A 22,198-nucleotide genomic window follows, 5' to 3' on the forward strand; every position below is an offset into this window, starting at 1 on the left:
GGAACAAGACTGATCCATCTGAAGCTGTGATGTAATTGGGGCCTGTCAGTCTTTGCCAATAAGAATGAGCAGATCCACATGTTACAGCAGTCACCCATACCTTGTGCACTAATGCCCCCCTATACCATCATGAATACTGGCTTTTGAACTGTGCACTGATAACAAGCTGAGTGGTTTTTAGCCCAGAGGACACAGTGTCCATGATTTCTAAAAAAAAATTAAATGTTGATTCGGCAGACCACAGGACAATTTTCCACTTCCCCTCAGTCCATTTTAAATGAGCTCAGGCCCAGAGAAGGTCTCAGCGTTTCTGGATCCTGTTTATGTACAGTTTCTTCTTTTTGTTTCAGAGTTTTAATTAGCATTTGTGGATGCAGGCAGGAACTGTGTGAGCCTCTCTGTTACTGACTTGTTGCCAATCAATCATCAGGTGTTTTGTTTTAGCATTATACAACATTACCAGTCTTTTGTTGCCCCCGTCCCAACTTTTTTGGAATGTGCTGCTGCCATCAAATTCAAAATGGGCATACATTTTTTGAAACAAAAGAAAAAACGAAAAAAAAAAAATTCTCAGTTTCAGCATATGATATGTTGTTTTGTGTATATATATCCTCTAAGTATAAAAGCTATGCACTGTCATATATGGGTATTAGTATTTGCAGGTTTTATGAGAGATAGTTTGACTATATTCTCTATATAGAGTGAGTTGGGCATATACAGATAAAGTCAAATTTATTAGCCCCCAAGGAGATATTACACATTTTCCAAAAATATGTCCAATGTAAACATCATTCATAAAACTTTACAGAGCAAAACATTCAGCAGGTTAAATGTCCCCAATTGGTACATTTTGGATTTCAAAATCTTCAAGATTGCTGTTTAACAAATAGATTGAAAAGTGGGGTGGTCAAAATGATTAGACCCCATGTGAATTCTTCAAGAAAATGTAGCAAATTGAATTTTTTACCTTTCAAACCATACCTGCACCCCATCTGACTTGATTGGAGCAATCATTCAACATTGAAGTCTAACAGATGGACTCCAGTGAACGAGGCTAGTGGCGTTTAAAGGCTAGATTGAGAAGCATGACTCTTACATTCTTTGTAACAAGAAAATTCATCATGCCAAAAAGCACAGAAATAAGTCTGGACCTCAAAAGGAAGGTAGTTGATGCCCATCTTAAGGAGGACAGCTGTACTGCTATCTTCTGTTTTATCCAACAGTTTCTCTTAGCCTACCCTAGTATCAGTATCCGTGGTGCTCAGCAGCTGCCCAGTGGCACATAAAGTGTAGGTTGGGGTCTTCCAATCAAGTGGCCTGTGAGTAGGTGTTTCTAATAAAGTGGCCAGTGAGTGGAAGTACAAGGTAGACGTTTCTATAAAGTGGCAAGTGAGAGGAAGTACAAGGTAGATGTTTCAAATAATGTGGCTAATAAGCAGAAGTACAAGGTATGTATTTCCCATTAGGTGGCCAGTAAGAGGAAGCACACCTTTGGGGTTTCCAATAAAGTGGCCACTGAGCAGAAGTACAAGGTATGTGTTTCCATTAGGTGGCCACTAAGTGGAAACACAAATTTGGGGTTTTCCAATAAAGTGGCCACTGAGCAGAAGTACAAGGTAGATGTTTAGGTGCCAGTGAGAGGAAGCACAAAATTGGGGTTTCTAATAAAGTGGCCAGTGAGTTGATAACCAAACCTTCCTAATACAATGTACGTTTTTATGCATATGTTTTAACAATAATATTGAGACTAAATTTGGAAGCAATTAGCAGTGCTGAAACACAGCTGTTTCAATCCTCCAGTGTATACATGGAATTAATCATATGTAAATTAAATCACACTGTTGCATAAAGGAAGAAACACAATAATGGAGGCCGAAAGATAGTTTGTGTTACTGTATCATTCGTTATCAAAAGCAATTTTTCCCAGTGAGTCCCAGCGGGTGGCGCCGGGCGGCGTATCAGTAAGATTTATTCCACCTGACGGGGTGGGAGGGGAGATTAGATGTAGATTCCTGTTTAAACAGCACTAGTTTCGACAGGATCTCAGTGTTTTAGCATGCTGCTCTTCAGCCAGGGGAAATGGAACTGCTTAAGCTGGCCATACACTTTAATATCAAAGGAGTCCTTGAGACATTTCAAAGGCATACCGGCCCTTCTGTGAGCTCCAGTGAACCAGGCAGCCCTCTCCTCTCTATGGTCTGTGTGTGTGCGTGGGCATGTGTGTGTGGGAGTTTTTGTTTTAATAGATTTTTGAGACAAAAATGTCTTGACTTTGCAGTAATGATAATGCTAATTTCTGCTAGCACCCCTATGGGATTCTAGTAGTACGTTAGCGCTAAACTAATGACAATTCTCAATGCCTTTTTTGAACTTTTTGATTAATCGCTCACTTGAAAAGCTTGAAATAACATTTGATGTTTTATTTGAAGCTTGTAACAGACAATAACATATATTTCACCTTGTATATAGCAGGTTTCTTAGACATATAGGTAAATGTTTGTGTCTGTGTGAAGGTAGTTCACGTTGCCCTTTAGAAACTGTTTGGTCACAGAGATGGAGAAGTGTAGACAGCAACTTTCTGTTTGTCAAAAATACATGAATATCCCATATAAATGCTTCATTAAAGTGGTTGTTTGATGATTTGGGTCACTCTACAGAAACGTCCACTTTTTTATCTCTCCATTGGAGTCACTGGTGTTACTGGTCTTCATTGGTGTTACACATAATAAAGGTCACACCAGAGACATTTCTAATGAAAAATGCATTATACAAAATGGCTGCTACAGAACATCAAACCACATGTTGTCAATCATGGAATATCCACTAAAATATGTAATTTAATCCATTTGTATTCTATTTTTTCACAGTTACCTAAGAATAATGTAGGTCACACCAGTGACATCAACTAAAAACGTCATATGAAATCATGAGCTAAATGAAAAAAAATTCTGATAACAGACTTACCATGTGCTTTTCTTCATAGATCTTCAGAAAATAGGTTAAAGGAAGTCAAGTGATGTCATCAGTGTGATTTTTATTTCAAAATAAGAGATTTTTTTGTTACGCAGTAACACCAGTGACTCGACTCCTGGGGACAACAACTTACACAAAAAAAGATAATATTTATTTGGCATTTGTTTCCTTTATGTCATTTAAATTATATATGTCATAGTCATGTATAGATTATTGTAGTCAAAATTGTAGAAAAAAGTTTTTTACCTCAAAATATGGCCTCACCTTTTACACATAACTGTGAGGACGAGCTCTTCTGTGGTGCTTGGAATTCCATATGATTGATTTAAAAACCAATATTGCTAAATTGATGGTTCAAGAAGGTGTAATTGTTAAAATAACTTATTGTTTTATTTTTAAAATATAAATAAATTGTAACCCTGACCTGTTTTTTTTAAGTGTAATATATCTGTAAATGCTAGGGACATAAAAACGGACGTTTCCATAGAATGACTCATTTACACAATTTACCCCTTACCGCAAATGAAGTCAGTCAGCCATGACATAGTTTGGTGTCCGAAATTTGCTTGGTTAGTTTTGCACCAGAGCTATGAAACTAATGTAGCTAGCAAGTAATTAAAATTTCACTGATTAGCATTATGCTAACTGCATGGCAAAATCATCACATATTTGCCTCAAAAAATGTTAAGGTATCTCAAATAGGCTTGATCATGTCTACGCTATGTCTATTTCTGATATACTGTCTATAAAAATGAACAATAGGCATTTTGAAGCCTGTACTTATTCCATACTTTTTCATACTTATATCACCCAAGGTCAGAAGTACACACTGACACACACACATCATCTAAACCACTTATCCTTCTGGGTCGCGATGGGGTACTGGAGCCTATCCCAGCTATCATTAGGCTGAAGGCAGGTCAGAAGAAGTCATGTTCATTTTATTTAGATTACTGCCTGGTATCATTATTCTGAGTCTGTGAGCTCGGGCCCAGAGAAGGTGGTGGTGTTTCTGGATCCTGTTCATGTACAGTTTCTTGTTTTTGTTTTAGAGTTTAGAGATTATTCTGCTAGCTAGTTTCTAAAGGAGTGGTAGCGACTATTGGCATTATTTGTTTTTTTCCAAAATTGTCAGATTATGTGTAAATGCAGTTTCCTAGTTGGCTATCTAGCTTGGTATATTAACTGTTAGACTAGCCAGCTAGATCAATTTCCGAAGCCTAGCTTGCTACTACAGCTACATAATCCAACTTGTGTGAACTTGTAAAGGATTCCATCACTTCAAAATTCCAGTTTAAAACAGTTTAAAGGGGGTTCAATGATATAATGATACACACTTTATGCTATAAAGCAGCCATATTTGGATCACTGTAGAATTGATTTCTTGATTGTTTGTTGTTTTCAACACTGTAACGAACTCTAAAGAAAGTCCTCCAGCTGGGCCCAGTCCCTCCAAAGGCCTGTCTAAGGCCCTTTATTTTCAAAGTATCTACTGTACACCTACTTTCTAGAATCTACTTCTCTATTCCACTCAGCTAACAGAGCCGCTCTTGTTCTGCTCTTCTCCTATGAGCGATATCATTACTCTGATCCCATGGGTGCGAGCTAGCTTGGAGGTTAAGGTTACCGAATAGCAGTGGGAGCATTTTATCCCCCATGGGCAATCCCAACAGGCTTTGTACTGAAAAGCTATGGATTCTAAAGTTTCAAATGCTTGTTAGCAAGGCTAGCCTCCTGGTTTGAGTTACTCCAGAACTATAGACCCCATGCACTCTTGATGAAACCACTATCAGCCGCCATTTAGGAGTCAAATTTTTAATTTTAAGCCCATGTGCCTCAGTAAAACGTTCCTCAGTGTTGTGCTACATACAGCCCTGTAAGTTACGTATTAAAAACGGGTTGAGTTGTCTCTAAATGGAGGGTTTGGCAATGTTTGGCAAAGAAATACACAAATCTCTTATTCCAAATATAATTATTCCAAATATAATCATCCAAGACATGTAGAGTTAGCTTCTTTTGTTTTGTACTAGAGCTATATTGCTAATGTTGTTCTACTGACAAGTAGTGGAAGCTTATAAATGTATTAGCGTTGTGCTAACTGCATGTCTAAATCTTCACACTTGTTTATGTCAAAGCAGCATTTCACCCTAAAACTGGCATTTAATGTGTTATTTGTGATGTCATGTAATATTTATCACACAGCATTGCATCCCTCAGCCTCATCATTCATGATTTTGTATCCTTTTTGTTAGCAATGGTTACATTTTTCAGTGTTCTCACACTACAATACCCAGAATGCATTACTGGAATATGCCACACAAGCATTGGTATTGACTTTGATACCTTTGTTTGATCTATAATCTGTGTAGGTGGACATATACAGTATGTAAGTAATGAAAGATCTGTGCTAATAGACCATGAAGAAACAGATCTTCTGTGTGCCAACTTAACCAAATATCTATTGTTTAATCCATTTTCCATCTAATGCTATTTTAAAAGTTAATGATGAACAGATATTTTGGGCCATTCAAAACATCCTGCTGGGGGGGATCATGCCCTTAGACCCCCTTAATAAAGGCCAAGACCCCCTAGACTATTATGGTGCCAGTGTAGGAAGTAAGTAGGCATGTTTACAACAGATGTAACAATGGCTACATTCTTTGTTTTGTTTAAGTAATCAAATAGATTTGCATATGTGGCCTGATTGTGGATTACTGCGGTACAAGGTTCCATTATTTCTGCTTTGCCCTGCAAGTTGAACCTCAAAGCTGCACTATGTCAGTTTTTTAATTGTAGCATTTTGTTAAAACAGCATTTTTGAGTCGAGTTTTTGGACCACGCCAGACATCTTTACATATCAACATCATAGACTCAAAGAGAAGGTCCAGCCCGATGTTTAGGTCTCAAAGGAAAAATCAACATTATACAGGGTGATTCAAAAAGATTAATCTGATTTAAAAGCGCTATATTTTTACAACCGTGAGGCGTCTAGGAACCAATCACATACCAATTGAAAGAGGAAGTCATAGAGTTTCTGACTGTCACTGGAAGATGTCTGTGAGGAGATGGAGACAGAAAGCGCTGAGCAGAAAGCGTTTTGCGTTCTCCACTTCAATAAGAGTGAATCCATCATAACTGTGCAATGTGATTTTCGTCTACAGTGAATCTCCAACAGCTCAGAGCGTTCGTCATTGGTTCCACAACACTGGATGATCTCCGAAATCGCACTGAAAGAGCCGTGAGTGCAGCGACACCCGACATGCTCAATCCAGTATGGGATGAGTTTGACTATGGTGTTGATGTTGTCTGTACAGCTGGAGGAGGTTCAGACTGAGACCTTGTACAATTACACAATAAACTTTATGCTCATTTAAACCATTTACAGTTTACTGCATTGATCTGTGATGATTTACAAGTGAAATAAATCATTTTGAATTTGGATGAATCTTTATGAATCACCCTGTACTGATGAAGGTCTGATGATAGTAGATAATTCACTCACATCCTCAGAAGATACAAATTCTCTTTGAAGACATGAGTCCTCTTTGAATCATCAGCCTCATCTGCTCAGGGAAAGGGTACAAAATGTTCTTCTACACATTGTGTGCAAATACACATTTCCACCAGAGAGGTCTCCAAATCCCCATAGCTTATATAGTGTAGCTTTAAGTAAGAAAAAATGCCTGCCAAAGTATTGTTAACACAAAGCAGTAATAAAGGTGCTGATGTTTTTCATAGCTAAACTTTTTGAGCAGGTAGTGCTGGTGCTATAAAAAACACTTCAACAGAAATCATTTTTTAAATTCTCTTTCAACACCTTCAATCATCCGATTCATCAGGGAAGGGATCAGGATCACAATCACTGTCACAAAATGTTCTTACGCATGTTGTGTGCTATTACGCATTTCCACCAGAGAGGTCTCTAAATCCCCAAAGCTTACATGGTGTAGCTTAAATTAAGAAAAAAATGCCTGCCAAAGTATCGTTAGCACAAAGCAGTTATGAAGGTACTAATGCTTTGTATGGTTAAACCTTTGGAGCATGTAGCACTGGTGCTATAAAATTATTATTATATATTTTTTTTAATTCTCTTTCAACACTATCAGTCATCAGATTCATCCGCTCAGGGGCCCGAATCACAACCCACGTTACAAAATGTTTTCCGCCTGTTGGGTGCAATTACATATTTCCACCAGAGAGGTCTCCAAATCAATCAATCATACATAGATTTAAAGGATGCCACAAATGTTTTAGTGGATCACTCCCACCACATGGAATTTAAAAAAGTGTTGACATGTGCTGACAGGATGCAGCCAGATGACAGCTCTCTCTCTCTCTCTCTCTCTCTCTCTCTCTCTGTCTCTCTCTCTCTCTCTCTCTCTCTCTCTCTCTCTCTCTCTCTCTATTTCTCTCTCTCTCTGTGCTGAGGTGAATCTACAGGTGCTGAATGGTCGCGGGTCGTAGAGGAGAGGAGTTTTATCGTGATGAAAGCTCAGCCTGCATCCTGACTACAGCCACATAAAGGAGAGCTAAAAGCACTCAGCCACTTCTCTCTCTTTCTCTCTCTCTCTCTCTCTCTCTCTCTCTCTCTCTCTCTCTCCCTCTCTCACTCTCTCTCTCTCACTCACTCTATACAGTACTTAACAATGTGAGCTGGCTAATGTATTGCCATATTAGGCCTGCAAGTCTAGCATAGCGACAAAATAATATAGTACAATATAGAATCATCAACTATATAAAGGATCATGATCAAATTTATAGTACTTTATTTGAATTTACAGTTCAGGATCTTTATGAAAATAACCAAGTTCAACACATTGAATAGAGATCTCATAAAGGCTAAACCTTGGCCTGATCATAAAAGTAGGCCAACGCTCTTGTTGAATTGCCTGTTAAAGGATAGTGTGGTGCTTTTTAAACTGAATACCAAATAAACTGATTCATATCTAACAGTAAATAATACTGAACTATCTGAAATGGTCTTTTGTGCCTGATGCTAATTGGTGCCTATTAGTTTTCATTCGTTATTAGCAGTGTTAGCGCTTTTAGCTCACGTATTCCTCTAAGAGTAGGAGAGCTTGACTTTGAAGGCACTGATGAAATCTGTAAGCTCATCACTGACACTAAAGCTCAAACTGCTGCACCTCACAGTGATTAAATGATACAAGGCAGAGCAATAAAGCAATAGATTGTCTTTAAAAGCAGTTGAATTCATCCCTTAATTTCCTCGCAGGAGGAAAAAAGAGCTTATGTAATGGCTTTGGGGGGAAAATGACTCTCTCGGGCTGGACTGCTTGTCAAACGGACATCACTTTTGTCACACAGTGAAGAATTATGGACCAATAAAATGGCAAATCTAATTTTGTCACTCTTTGTTGCCCACCTCTCCTTCTCCGTGAGCCACATTTACCGTAGAAAAAAAAGCTGTGGTAGAAAACAGCACGCACGGCCGTGCATTTCAACGAAGACAGACTTCTGAAATGTCATCTCTGATCTGTTTGTCAAACTGCCAGTGAAAACATGCCTAACAAACAGCTCTGCAGATCCCCTGCATTTCCATGAAACATCTCGCTCTGGATCGCCTGGTGCTTCTGCTCCGAATAAGAGTACATAGCCTGGCCTGCGGGATCAATATCAGCTACATGAATGCAATTCAATTAGCAGTGAGGTCAGCACTTTTGAACGGATCGAAGCTTATCTTATGCTCTGCTCACAGTTCATGAATGAGCTTATTAATAACCCCTGTGTTCTGAGCAGGTCCAGACCTGAATAAGTCAAACAGGCCAGAGGTACGTCTGATAAAAAGGGCTTATATTACCATTTAGAACGTTTTTCATGTCAGATTTAATCTGACCCATTAAAAAGGCCATTTAGATATTACCACAGTAAGTCTATGGGCTGTAGCCTGTAAGCTAATGTGATTATCCCAGGACAAACAACACAACTCTTTGAAATACAAATGAACTATCATTTAACAAGATGAATAGAAGACATTCAAAACCATTTACAGAAGATTGAAGGAACAATCTGGCCAAAATGAAAAATGTAACTGTTGCTACTTTTGTTGTAAAAATGCCTACTCGCCTCCTACGGTGGTGCCACAATCTGGAGAATGAGATTTTCAGCTTTAAAGACTAGTAAATCTCCCTTTCTGATGATGCATCTTGAAGGCGGGAGGAACTTTTGAACAACTACAAGTGCTTTTCGGGTAGGGCTGTTTTTTCCTGCTAGCTAGCTAATGCACAAGGTAACCAGATAACTAATGCTACCTATAGGAAGCAGAAAATCATGTCTGTATTTACAACACCATTTCCAAAAAAGTTGGGATGCTGTGCAAAATGTAATTAAAAACAAAATGCAATGATGTGCAAATCATTTAAACTCTATATTTAATTTAAAATAGTACAAAGACAACATATCAGATGTTGAAACTGAGAAATTTTATTGTTTCTTGAAACATATTGGCCCATTTTGAATTTGATGCCAACAACACATTCCAAAAAATGGGACAACAAAAGACTGGTAAAGTTGTGTAATTGGCAACAGATCAGTAAAATGTTTGGATATAAAAAGAACATCTCAGACAGGCGGAGTCTTTCAGAAGTAAAGATGAGGAGGGGTTCACCACTTTGGGAAAGACTGCACGATCAAATAGTGCAACAATTCAAGAATAACATTTTTCAACATAAAATAGCAAAGAACTTTCGCTTTTCATCATCAACAATACATAATAACATTAAAAGATTCAGAGAATCTGGAGAAATCTCTGTTTGCAAGGGACAAAGTCAAAAGTCAGTATTTGCTGGCTGTGATCTTTAGGCCCTCAGGCAGCACTGCATTAAAAACAGACATGGTTCTGTAGTGAAAATAACTGTATGGGCTCAGAAAAATCATATATACACAGGATCCAGAAACGCTGCCGCCTTCTCTGGGCCTGAGCTCATTTAAAATGGACTGAGGGGAAGTGGAAAAGCATCCTGTGGTCCGACAAATCAACATTTGAAATGTTTTTTGGAAATCATGGACACTGTGTCCTCCAGGGCTAAAGACCACTCAGCTTGTTATCAGTGTACAGTTCAAAAGCCAGTATTCATGATGGTATAGGATTATATTAGTGCACATGGCATGGGTGACGTGCACATCTGTGAAGGCACCATTAAAGCTGAATGATAGATACATGTTTTGGCAACATATGCTGCCATCTAGACAACGTCTTTTTCAGGGAAGGCCTTGATTATTTCAGCAAGACAATGCAAAAACAGTTACCAGGCAGCTACAGTGAGGTAGTCTAACTTGCTAGCTTTTGGTTGTGCTGGGTTAGCTTTAGCTTGCTAAGCTTCTCTAACTCTAAAACTGTTGTTGTGTGGGTAGGGGCAAGAGATCTCAGCCTTGTGATTGGTCAGTGGAATGCCTATGGAAGTATTAATCAAGATTAGGATCACCCAGTTTACATCAAGAGGTGAAATATATCGGTCATTTATTGGTCACTGGAACATTATTCAAAGGGTTTAGTTAGTATGTGTTTATTGTTTACCTGCAAGGACAAGAGTAATCTAATTAGAAAGAAAACACACACACTTTGTTGTTGCACACAAAGAAAACATTGACAAAATTGCTTTACATTGCTTTGACATTTCAATCATGTCCATGTAAAGCACTGTTTTTTTCAGTGCAGATTCAGGTTTCCTGGGTCTTTAACTTCTACTTTCCTGATGGCTGTATGACATATTTGTGTAATGCATGCTGGGCATTGCAGTAAGAAAATACTGATGAATGAGGATACAAACCACTGAATTCTGTGTCTAACTAATCAAGCTGTGCCACATAACTTGACAAGTAGGATATTAGATGCTAGTTTTAGGCCACAGTGGCACTTTAATCAAGTTAATAATGATGATAATCACAGCAGTATATAAAAAGTATCATATATAGAATCCTAAATAAAATAGTCGGTGCTGTAACATAACCTCGTATCTCCAAAACCACATTTAAACACAAACAAAAAACAGCCACCAGGAACAACTTTTTTCAGAGTTATTTCTGTGGAAATCAGATACAGTCCACTAGCACGAGGAAAGAGACAGTCAAAGGAGAATAAGTGACATTTTCCAGAAGAAGTGAAAGTGAAAATGGGATCTCCCTAACAACCACCTGGAAGATCTAGTAGACCCCAAAACTGCCTCCATCAGATAAACAGCACTTAAAGCTTTCATCTTTGAGAGAGAGGAGAAAATCAAGCTGCTTCAGATCTGAAAACATCCACAGGTGTTTCTGTCCATCCTTCCACTGTGAGAAGACGACTCAGCGCTGTGGGTCTGAAAGGATGTGTAGCTGATCAAGAAGAACCTCACTGAGAAAAGGAGACGGACACACCAAACAAAGAAGCTGAACAATGGACTGACCACTCCAGAGTCCAGACCTCAACACCACTGAATGTGTTTGATTACTTCAGAAAATGATCAACCAGCTTCTAAGACTGAACTTTGGAGGTGTGTCTGCAGATTCTTTGAAAAAATGTACTAAAGGTAAATAGTGGATGTATTATTGATATATTGTTGTGGCTTCTGTGTAATGTGTGTATATAGACATAGATCTCTGTTTAAGAAGCATGTATGATACATTTGGATGATGAGAATTTGTTTGAGAGCTTGCCTAGAGCAGTTTTTCTCAGTCCTTGTGTGGTAGAAGGTCCCCAAGCTTGGACCTTGGTTGGGAACACATCAATATTTCCTGAGGCTTATATTGACAAATGGAAGCAGAGAGACTGCTTAGCAGCCCTCTATACAGAACTCAGCACTGTATGATTTTTTAAATTAGCAATGAAGAATACCTGCAGGATTACATAACCAGTTCATAAGTAGCTATTAGACTGTCAACTGACCTTGATATCAGTTTATGTTAGTCAATGTCAAATATCTTTTCCACTGATCCAGTACATTTCTGCATAATAGACTAGTTGAGATGTAAACAGAGTCATTCATAGTGGTTTGGGGTGAAACGCTCTGTTCTAGAGAAACAGAGTCATAATTGTTCACTGTGCTGGTGATAGGAACCAGACGTCCACCTCTAAAAAGCTCCCTCACAGAAAGTTATTACATGAAATGGTAATGAAACTGCCTGAGACATTGTTTTATGATAGTTATGAGAAGGATTTGACCACTAAACATATTTTTGCAACTCTATTTATGGTGAAGAGGTACATTCTGGGTGTTGTAGGGCAAAATAGTTTCCCAAAAATGTACTATTACTACTACTTTTATTTTACTGTTAATCAACATTTTGTATATATATATATATATATATATATAATATATATATGTCTTCCATAATTTGAAAATGACAGGTCAGGACGTATAGAGCAGAATTGGTCCAAATGTTAGAATATTATCTTGATATATTACCTTACATTAAAAGTTTTTTTTTCCTTCTCCTGTAAAGTTACTTTTTTGAAGATACATAAAACCTCACACAGATGGATTTTGGATAGTAAATAAAATGGCTATATTTGTGTTGTAGTCATGGCGACCCCTGGTTCCTATCACCACCACTGTAAAGACTTCTGAGTCAGTAAGCTTCTCTACAATGAACGATTATACATCAAACCAGACTTTTTCCAAAAATAAAAGAGTTCCCTTTTTAGGAATATAAAATCTAGTCTCTTTAAACTTTTTTTAACTTTTTTTCTGTGTTGAGAGTCAATTTGTTTCATTTGTTAAAAGAGGACTTTTATTTTGACAGAATTTGGTTTGCCAAGTGTTACTGGAAGCCCCATGCTCTGAGAGAGAGAGAGAGAGAGAGATGGCCGCAGAGGGAAAGTAAGCATGCTCTTTGCACATTGCAACAGTGATTTTTGTAATTATTTATATCAGCTTTTATCTTTAAACATTTCAGCACATGTGAGTTGTGTTCAGTTAGTTTTCCTCATACAGCTGCTCTATTTATTCGTCTTGATGCAGTGTGGACTAATTGCCTGAAGGCAAAGTTTGTTGCTCAGCTCTGCGTCCTGTTAGATGGTGAAAGCATCAATGTCTGTGCTTTCATATTCTTCACTAACTTATAAAACAACACATTTAGGAAGAAGTAATGGGATTTTTTGAAAGGTTTCGTGATGCTTACCTTCTAATTTTGTTAAAATGGTTAAGTGTTGTAAATAAGCTGGTTGTATTGCTTGTCTAGGCAGAATTGGATCAGCTATTGAACTGTTTCTTGCAAAAAGTGATTGACATGGGAGCGGTATCCGAATAAGAATGAGTTTCTACTGAATTCTGCTTTTATTATTATTTATTTCCATTGCTCTTTTCAGTATGCTGCTCTGAAAATGGGAGAAACCCACAGTAAACCCACCTAAATCTAAATAGAACAGGTAGAGCTCCTCCTCCCCTCAGGAGAGATAGAGTTCTCCCTCCCCTCAGGACAGGTAGAGTCCCACCTTCTCTCAAGACAGGTAGAGTTCCACCTTCCCTCAAGACAGGTAGAGTTCCACCTTCCCTCAAGACAGGTAGAGTTCCACCTTCCCTCAGGACAGGTAGAGTCCCACCTTCCCTCAGGACAGGTAGAGTTCCACCTTCCCTCAAGACAGGTAGAGTCCCACCTTCCCTCAGGAGAGGTAGAGTCCCACCTTCCCTCAGGACAGGTAGAGTTCCACCTTCCCTCAAGACAGGTAGAGTTCCACCTTCCCTCAAGACAGGTAGAGTTTCACCTTCCCTCAAGACAGGTAGAGTCCCACCTTCCCTCAAGACAGGTAGAGTCCCACCTTCCCTCAGGACAGGTAGAGTCCCACCTTCCCTCAGGACAGGTAGAGTCCCACCTTCCCTCAAGACAGGTAGAATGACATCTCTCTTCAGGATAGGTAATGTAACACCTCTCATCAGAACAGGTAGAGTAACACCTCATCTCAGGAAATATAGAGTACTACCTCCCCTCAGGACAGGTAAGTTAACTCCTCCCCTTAGGAGAGGTAGGGTAATGCCTCCCATCAGGACAGGTAGAGTAACAGTTAGGTTAATTCCTCCCTTTACATCACGTAGTTAAAGTAAGGCAACTGTTAGTTCTCCTTGACCGCAGTTTCCTTCAGATGATTAAAGACTTCAGACTTCAGATGATTAAAGCATGTTTTTTCATATTGAATTCAGGGCGGCACACTTTCAAAACTAATTTACTCATAAATAAATGAACACAAGTAATTTCATTCTCTCTAACACATTTGTTTTTTTTTAATGTGTTGATTTCCTCATTTGAATAAAGCGGCCTTCGCCCAGTTTAATTGCAAATTCGTCCGTGATCATTAAGAAGCAGACAGGAGAATAATAGGAAACAAACGAACGGGCAGCAGCCCAGTTATATAGGAATATATTCTACTTGCTTTGCAGAGTCGCTTATGAAACATTAACATGTAGAGATAAATCTGGGACAACTTGTGTTATTCGTCTGAGAGCGAAAGTGCTGATCGAGGGTCATTTCTGTGATTAAGATCACCATAAGCAGGCCAGATATCTGATCCTAGATCAGTACACCTGCATCAGAATCTTTATCAGTTCAGACACTGAACGCCACTGGAATTTAAAGTCGTTCTGGGTATGGTGTCTTATGCTGTGTGTTGTGAGTCGTCAGAATGTTGCTGTACCAAAGCAGTTATTTTCAGCAAAGTTAGTTAGCTGTTGACTTGGAAACAAGGCTTGTGTGATGCTCTTTTTGTGTCACAAATATTTCAGTACCTAAATATTTGGTCTGATCAGTATCCATCAGCCAATAAGCTTTGTTTGTTAAGGTTGATTTACTGATCCATTGATTTCAATATTTAATTCATCCCTTTGATTCATTATCAAAAAGAAGGCCACACAGATATACATTACATGGACAAAAGTACTGGGACACTTATACGTTACACCTACAGGAGCTTTCATGACATCCCATTCTAAATCCATAGGCATTAATATGGAGTTGGTTCCCCTTTGCAGCTCTAACAGCTTCCACTCTTCTGGGAGGCTTTCTACAAGATTTTCCAGTGTGTCTGTAGGAATTTCTGCCCATTCATCCAGAAGATCATTTGTGAGGTCAGACACTGATGTTGGATGAGAGAGCCTGGCTTGCAATCTCTATTCTAGTTCAGCCCAAAGGTGTTCGATGGGGTTGAGGTCAGGGCTCTGTGAGGGCCAGTCAAGTTCTTCCACACCAAACTCACCCAGTCATCACTTTATGGGCTTTGCTTTGTGCACTGGGGCTCAGTCATGCTGAAACAGGAAACGTTCTTCCCCAAACTGTTCCCACAAAGGTGGAAGCATAGGATTGTCCAAACTGTCTTGGTCTGCCGAAGCATTAAGGTTTCACTTCACTGGAACTAAGGATTCTAGACCAACCCCTGAAAAACAACCCCATAGCATCATCCCTCCTCAACCAACCTTGCTTCTAGATGCTTCCATTTCACAATAATAGCACTTACAGTTGTCTAGGGCAGATCTAGCAGAACAGGAATTTCACAAACTGACCTGTGGCAGAGGCGGCATCCTATGACAGTGCCATGTTTAAAGACACTGAGTTCTTCAGTACGACCCATTCTACCACCAGTGTTTGTCTATTGAGACTGCAAGACTATGTGCTTAATTTGACCTACCGGTTAGCAATGGGAGTGGCTGAAACACCTAAACTCAATAATTAGGAGGTGTGGCCCAATACTTTTGTTTTAGTGTATATTAATATATGGTCATTTTAATAAACATCAACATTAAAACTTATGGTATTTATTATTATTTACTGTAACTAGTGATAAAATAGTGATGATTTACCATAATTTTCCAATTATTCTTGGAAAAATGGCTTGTAGCCTGATGTATGCCTGAATAGCATATAGCAGGGGGTATTTACTCCTGGTCCTGGAGGGCTGGTGTCCAGCACAGGTTGATGATTTCCCTGCTCAAACACACCTGGTTTAACTGGTTTGTTAATTGCCAGGTTTAGTGAGTGTGTTTGAGCAGGAAAAGCACCAAACTGTGCAGCCCTTCAGGAGCAGGAATGAATATCCCTGGTTTACACAGTGGGGTCAAAAAGTTCTTAGCATTTATTAAGTCCCCCTTTTGCTTTAGAGACAGTGCATACTCAAGCTGGAATGGACTCCGTTAGCTCTGCAAAAGCCTCTGATGAGTAGATCAAATCCACCTCAGAGTCATCTGAACACAAGCTTCAGTGGAAAGAACAGGAGTGAAAAAACTTTTTATATACTGGCCTTAAAGTCAATGTCCCAGATCTAGAAAAAGTGCAGAATCTTGAATATTGACTCCTTACTTGTCAGAATTTTTAATTTTTCTTTGTTTTAAATGTAAAATTCTGAAACTTTAATTCTTCCTAATCAACAGCTTTTAATTCACCAGCTTGGCTTAACTTAAACATTTCTGTTCCACTTTAAATGAAGCAGCAATACCATGTAAAACCTTCTCCATTATTTGAGACTCCAAAAAACTTCAGAAGAAAATATTTTCTGCACATTGGCAATACCCAGAGACAAACTATCTTAATCATAATTTATCATTTCTCATATCACAATTTATGTATATTTTGTGTGGTCTGCAGTGGTCTAACAATATGCAAATTTCTTGATATGATGCATATTGTTGTTTTTGCGTCATGATATGATACATTTTTGATGCACAATTAGAAAACAAAAGGTAACAACTTTAGCATTTACTTCACTGGCACATGTCATTTTATTAGAAGGAATAAGTAAAAAAGTGAAATATATAAAAGTCAACAAAAAATATGAACTGTAAAAGTTAGATGAGGGTAAATGCTAATCTCCCTAGCCCTTTGGCCCGGAAGGTCCCAGTTTGACATGCCTGACTTAGGCCTTGTTCACACACACTGTTTCTGCGTGGCGTGAGTGATGTGGCTGAGTAAGCGCTACACCTCAGACATGCTGGCCTTTTATACATACAGCGTTTGAGCTGCGAAGTGGAGCAGTGAGAACGTTATACAGACATTCATTTTGACAGATGAATAGATGGTCACATCAGTCAATAATATAACATATATTTTTTATTATATAAAAGCATAATTTATGAAAGTGCTATACTGGTATATTGGTTTGTCCTGGACATCATTCTAACTTGTGACAGAATGTTTCACTAGTATTTCATCATGAATTACATTAAATAGCGTTTTTATGTTTGTATGTGCTTTTCTGTTTAATTTTCACTAAATTTCATGGTTTATTTTAGTGTATTTTGCTGACAAAATCAGCACTGGGTCTGTTCTCTAAATACGGTGCTGCTTCAGTTCAGGGTCTGGAACACTCTGCTGCTTCTCACGCACAGCCTGTGTGACCAGTTAATATGGGCACCTAAATGAAAAAGCACTGCAGTAACACTGACGTGGTGGTGGTGTGTTAGTGTGTGTTGCGCTGGTCTGAGTGGATCAGACACAGCAGTGCTGCTGGAGTTTTTCAACACTGTGTCCACTCACTGTCCACTCTATTACACACTCCTACCTTGTCAGTCCACCTTGTAGATGTAAAGTCAGAGACGATAGCTCATCTGCTGCTGCACAGTCTGTGTTGGTCATCCTCTAGTCCTTCATCAGTGGTCACAGGACGCTGCCCACAAGACGCTGTTGACTGGATATTTTTGTATGGTGGACTATTCTCAGTCCAGCAGTGACACTGAGGTGTTTAAAAACTCCAGCAGCACTGCTGTGTCTGATCCACTCAGACCAGCGCAACACACACTAACATCCCACCACCACGTCAGTGTTACTGCAGTGCTGAGAATGATCCACCACCCAAATAGTACCTGCTCTGTGAGGGTCCATGGGGGTCCTGACCACTGAAGAACAGGGTAAAAGGGGGCTAACAAAGTATCAGAGAAACAGATGGACTACAGTCTGTAACTGTAGAACTACAAAGTGCACCTATATAGTAAGTGGAGCTGATCAAATGGACAATGAGCGTAGAATTCCCATTAAACATCTAATAGCATGACGTCTAACTCTATTCACAGTGTGTATCGTTTTGCAACCCTTGTCTCAATACATTGAATATTACCGTGCATATCGTGACACCCCTGACAGGGTTTGTAAGTTGTAATTTCTTTTGAATACTCTTTCATTGTTTTTACAACTTTTATTTTTATCTTCTCAGTCTGGATGAAACAGAACCTCTACATGGTTCCCCCTCTGTTAGCTGCCTTTTATATATATCTTGTTGATTCATGAGGGTCATTACAGTACTCAAGGCATGGAACAAATCACATTATACTGCTTTGAAAAAGTCATAGAAATGTAAATGTTTCACATTTTGCCCATTATCCTGTGTGGTATCAGTCATCATACATGTATTGTATTCGGATGTCGATGCTATAGTGCACTTTCCACTCACACGTCACCCTCAGAATGTCACAGCAGAAACACGTATATAATTGAGCTAGCTTCGGTGCAGATTTGTGCCTCTGAAAAGCCGATGCTGCTATAATGAGCCACTATGGAGAGGATGGGGGCTGAGGAGAGATCGACTCAGGCAGAGATTGCTGTCAAGCTTTTAAATCAGCGCCATTACCATTCTTACTTTCAAGGTATTGTAGTAAAAATCTCTGCCTTTAATGATAAGAAACTGACCCAGTTTAATGCAAGACGTGACAGCTGAGCTGCTCTATTGTACCTGATTAGTTGGTTATGAGGGCTACGAGATTAGAAGAGGCGGCTCATTATTCGCAGGCCTAGCAGATTGTGTGGTTTAAAACAGGTTTAAAACAGCTGTGCTCAGCTGTCAGGCAGCACAAAAGTCCAGAGGTGTAGCCTTCTATGAGGACGGTTCTGGAAAAATAGAAGGAATATCATGTGACGGTTCCAGTAATTCATTGACGTAGCACACATAAATCTCATAGTATGTCAATTAACATTGTGCTAAATTTTTTTATCCATATGGTCCATATATTGAAACTGAGTCACAAAAGCAGCCCATGTTGTGATGTCACAAAAACTAATGCATTTACATAAATCCACCTATAGACCACTGTAGTCATTCTGTAGTCCGCATTATGCCCATATTAGGATCTCCGGGTCTGAGCTCCATTTCTCTATGGCCAAAATGAATAGGGTTTTCGAAAAATCGCCTCTAGCGCCCCCCTGTGTTAAATAAAAATGTTCAGAACCCGATACGTTTTGTCCTGTGTACATTTTTCTCCCATATATCACTGGATCCTCTGAATAAAGGGGTTAATAATAATATTAATACATGCAGGCTAAAGCTACTGCACATCAATTTGATGTCACTAAAGCTACACAAAACCGAGGTGGACTATGGCGGTGCTCTGACGAGTTATGCTACCTCATCAAAATGTTCTACCATAGCACATTTTAATAGGTATGCCCGTAAATATAAGCTCTAGGTAGGATATTTAAAATCTCCTTATCAAAAACTACTACCAGTATTAAAACTATGAAGCTGAATTTAGCTTCTTTTCACCAGCTACTTGTTTGAATGTTCCCGTTCCACCTTAAATGGTGCAGCAGTTGTGATTATCACAAACATTAGCAAACAGGACAAAACAATACTGACCTGTTGGTTCTGTGATACAGCAAAAATAAGTTAATGTTACTCAGCTGTCAAGGAGAAATAGAGAAACCTCCTCATATCATGGCTTTCGACCCTGCATGAAGCTGAAGTCGGCTTCTTTGTCGCCATGGGTTGCTCCAACTGCTGCACCATTTAAGGTGGAACAGGGAAATTTCGTACAAGAAGGTGGTGAATGTCCTGAGAAAATGTCCTCAGAAAATGTTCCCAGCATTAAAATAATAATTAAGATATTGTAATAGCCTAAATCAGCTTATCAGGGGGTCAGCAGTGATATTAAGAGTTTGTACTGAATAAGCCTGAGTGCAAGTACGTTTGTAGAGCTTTTCAAATCAATCTATGAACAAAACGAAAAGTTTTATAGTGTTTCAGTGAGTATCAGATGAAGAACATAGAAATACAATAATGCACTGATAAAGCCTGCTTAAGGAAGCGGCCAGTCTAATGATGTCACTTCAGTGCATAGTAGCATTAGCTTACATATAGCAATATTCATATTTCAACTGTTAACAATCTCATAATTCAGAGGATCCAGTGTTATTCGAGAGGAGAATGTTCACAGGACAGAACGTGTTGGGTTCTGAACATTTTTATCTACCACATAGCACTACAGAGGCAACTTTTCAAAAACCCTATTCATTCTGGCCAGCTTAGACCCGGATTTCCTAATATGAGCATAAGAGCATGGCACCAAGTGCAAAACGACGACACGACTACAGTGATCTATTCAGCCTACAGCAGTTTAGCCCCACCCATTGAAACTGAAGTTATTCGTAATGTTTCAGCCTAGACTGCTTTTTGAATGAGGTACAATACAGTGCAGCCAATCAGAACACAGCTTGTTTACATGTATCAGCCTTAAGGGCACAGTAACAAAAACATGTAAAATATAGAATATGGGCCCTTTAAGACACCCCCTCCCCCCACCCCCCAATAAATGAGTTATATTCTTTACCTTGAGAGTGATGTCACTGTTCCAGATTTGACCCCTAGGCCCCTTGCAGCCGTTCAGAAATGAGGTTAGTTTCCCAAAGGCACCATAGTGCAAAGATCATCATAAAACAGTATAGCCAGTGTCACTTTCAGCACTCTCTAACAGTTAAAATGTGCTTAACACCAGAAGACTTTGGGGAAATTGGACCTGCATTGGGCAAATGTTAGGCTAAAAATAGCTTAAAGGTACAGTAAGCATAATTTCCCATTGAATGCTGTGACAGAAATACAGATTAGAAAGGGCAGCACTGGAGGCCAGCTGTGTAACCGTAAATGTGACAGTAATGTTTGAGTTATATCAAAACTCAAACTGCTTACTGCACCTTTAATGTGACCTTTGTCCCCTTAGGAGACTCAAACTGTACAATCTTGTCAGCTCTTCACCGCAAAGCATGAAGTTTAGATTTAAGGCGCCTATAATTACATTTTTCTTGCATTTTATTTTGTCCTTTGTGTGGATTTATATACTAAACACAGTCACAGTTAATTTCTACACGATTGGTTTCCAAATTCTCTTTATCTCACTGAGTTACAGTAAAACTAGCCAAACTAACCATTTAGTACTCAGTAGCAGCAGTACTAGCCAACAATTCCAAGCTGACATAGCCATAATGCTAGCCAACCAATCAGTAAGCAAATCAATCAGCATGCAGTAGCTGTAATGCAAGCCACCCAATCAGCACTCAATAGCAGTAATGCTAGCCCAATCAGTACTCAGTAACAGTAATGCTAACGAACCAACCAGCAATCAATAGCAGTAATGCTAGCCCAGTCAGTATTCAGAAGCAGTGATGCTAGCCATCAGTTCCAACCCAACATAGCCATAATGCTAACCAACCAATCAGCTGGCAAATCAATCAGCATACTGTAGCAATAATGCTAGCCAACCAATTAGTACTTAATAGAAATAATGCTAACCAATGAATCAGTACTCAGTAGAAGTAATGCTAGTCCAATTAGTACTCAGTAGCAGTAATGCTAGCCAACCAATCAGCATTCATTATCAGTAATGCTAGCCCAATCAGTACTTAGTAGCAGTTATGCCAGCCAACCAATTAGTACTTAACAGAAGTAATGCTAACCAATGAAGCAGTACTCAGTAGAGGTAATGCTAGTCCAATCAGTACTCAGTAGCAGTAATGCTAGCCAACCAATCAGTACTCAGTAGCAGTAATGCTAGCCAACCAATTAATACTCAATAGAGACAATGTTAACCAATGAATCAGTACTAGAAGTAATACTAGTCTAATTAGTACTCAGTAGCAGTAATGCTAACCAACAAATCAGTACTCAGTAGAAGTTATACTAGTCTAATTAGTACTCAGTAGCAGTAATACTAACCAACAAATCAGTACTCAGTAGAAGTTATACTAGTCTAATTAGTACTCAGTAGCAGTAATACTAACCAACAAATCAGTACTCAGTAGCAGTAATGCTAGCCAACCAATCAGTACTCAGTAGCAGTAATGCTAGCCAACCAATTAATACTCAATAGAGATAATGTTAACCAATGAATCAGTACTAGAAGTAATACTAGTCTAATTAGTACTCAGTAGCAGCAATACTAACCAACAAATCAGTACTCAGTAGCAGTAATGCTAGCCAACCAATCAGTACACGGTAGCAGTATTGCTACCCAACCAGTCAGTACTCAGTAGAAATAATGCTAACCAACCA

The sequence above is a fragment of the Colossoma macropomum genome, unplaced genomic scaffold (genome assembly GCF_904425465.1).
Source record: "Colossoma macropomum unplaced genomic scaffold, Colossoma_macropomum, whole genome shotgun sequence".
Lineage (NCBI taxonomy): Eukaryota > Metazoa > Chordata > Actinopteri > Characiformes > Serrasalmidae > Colossoma > Colossoma macropomum.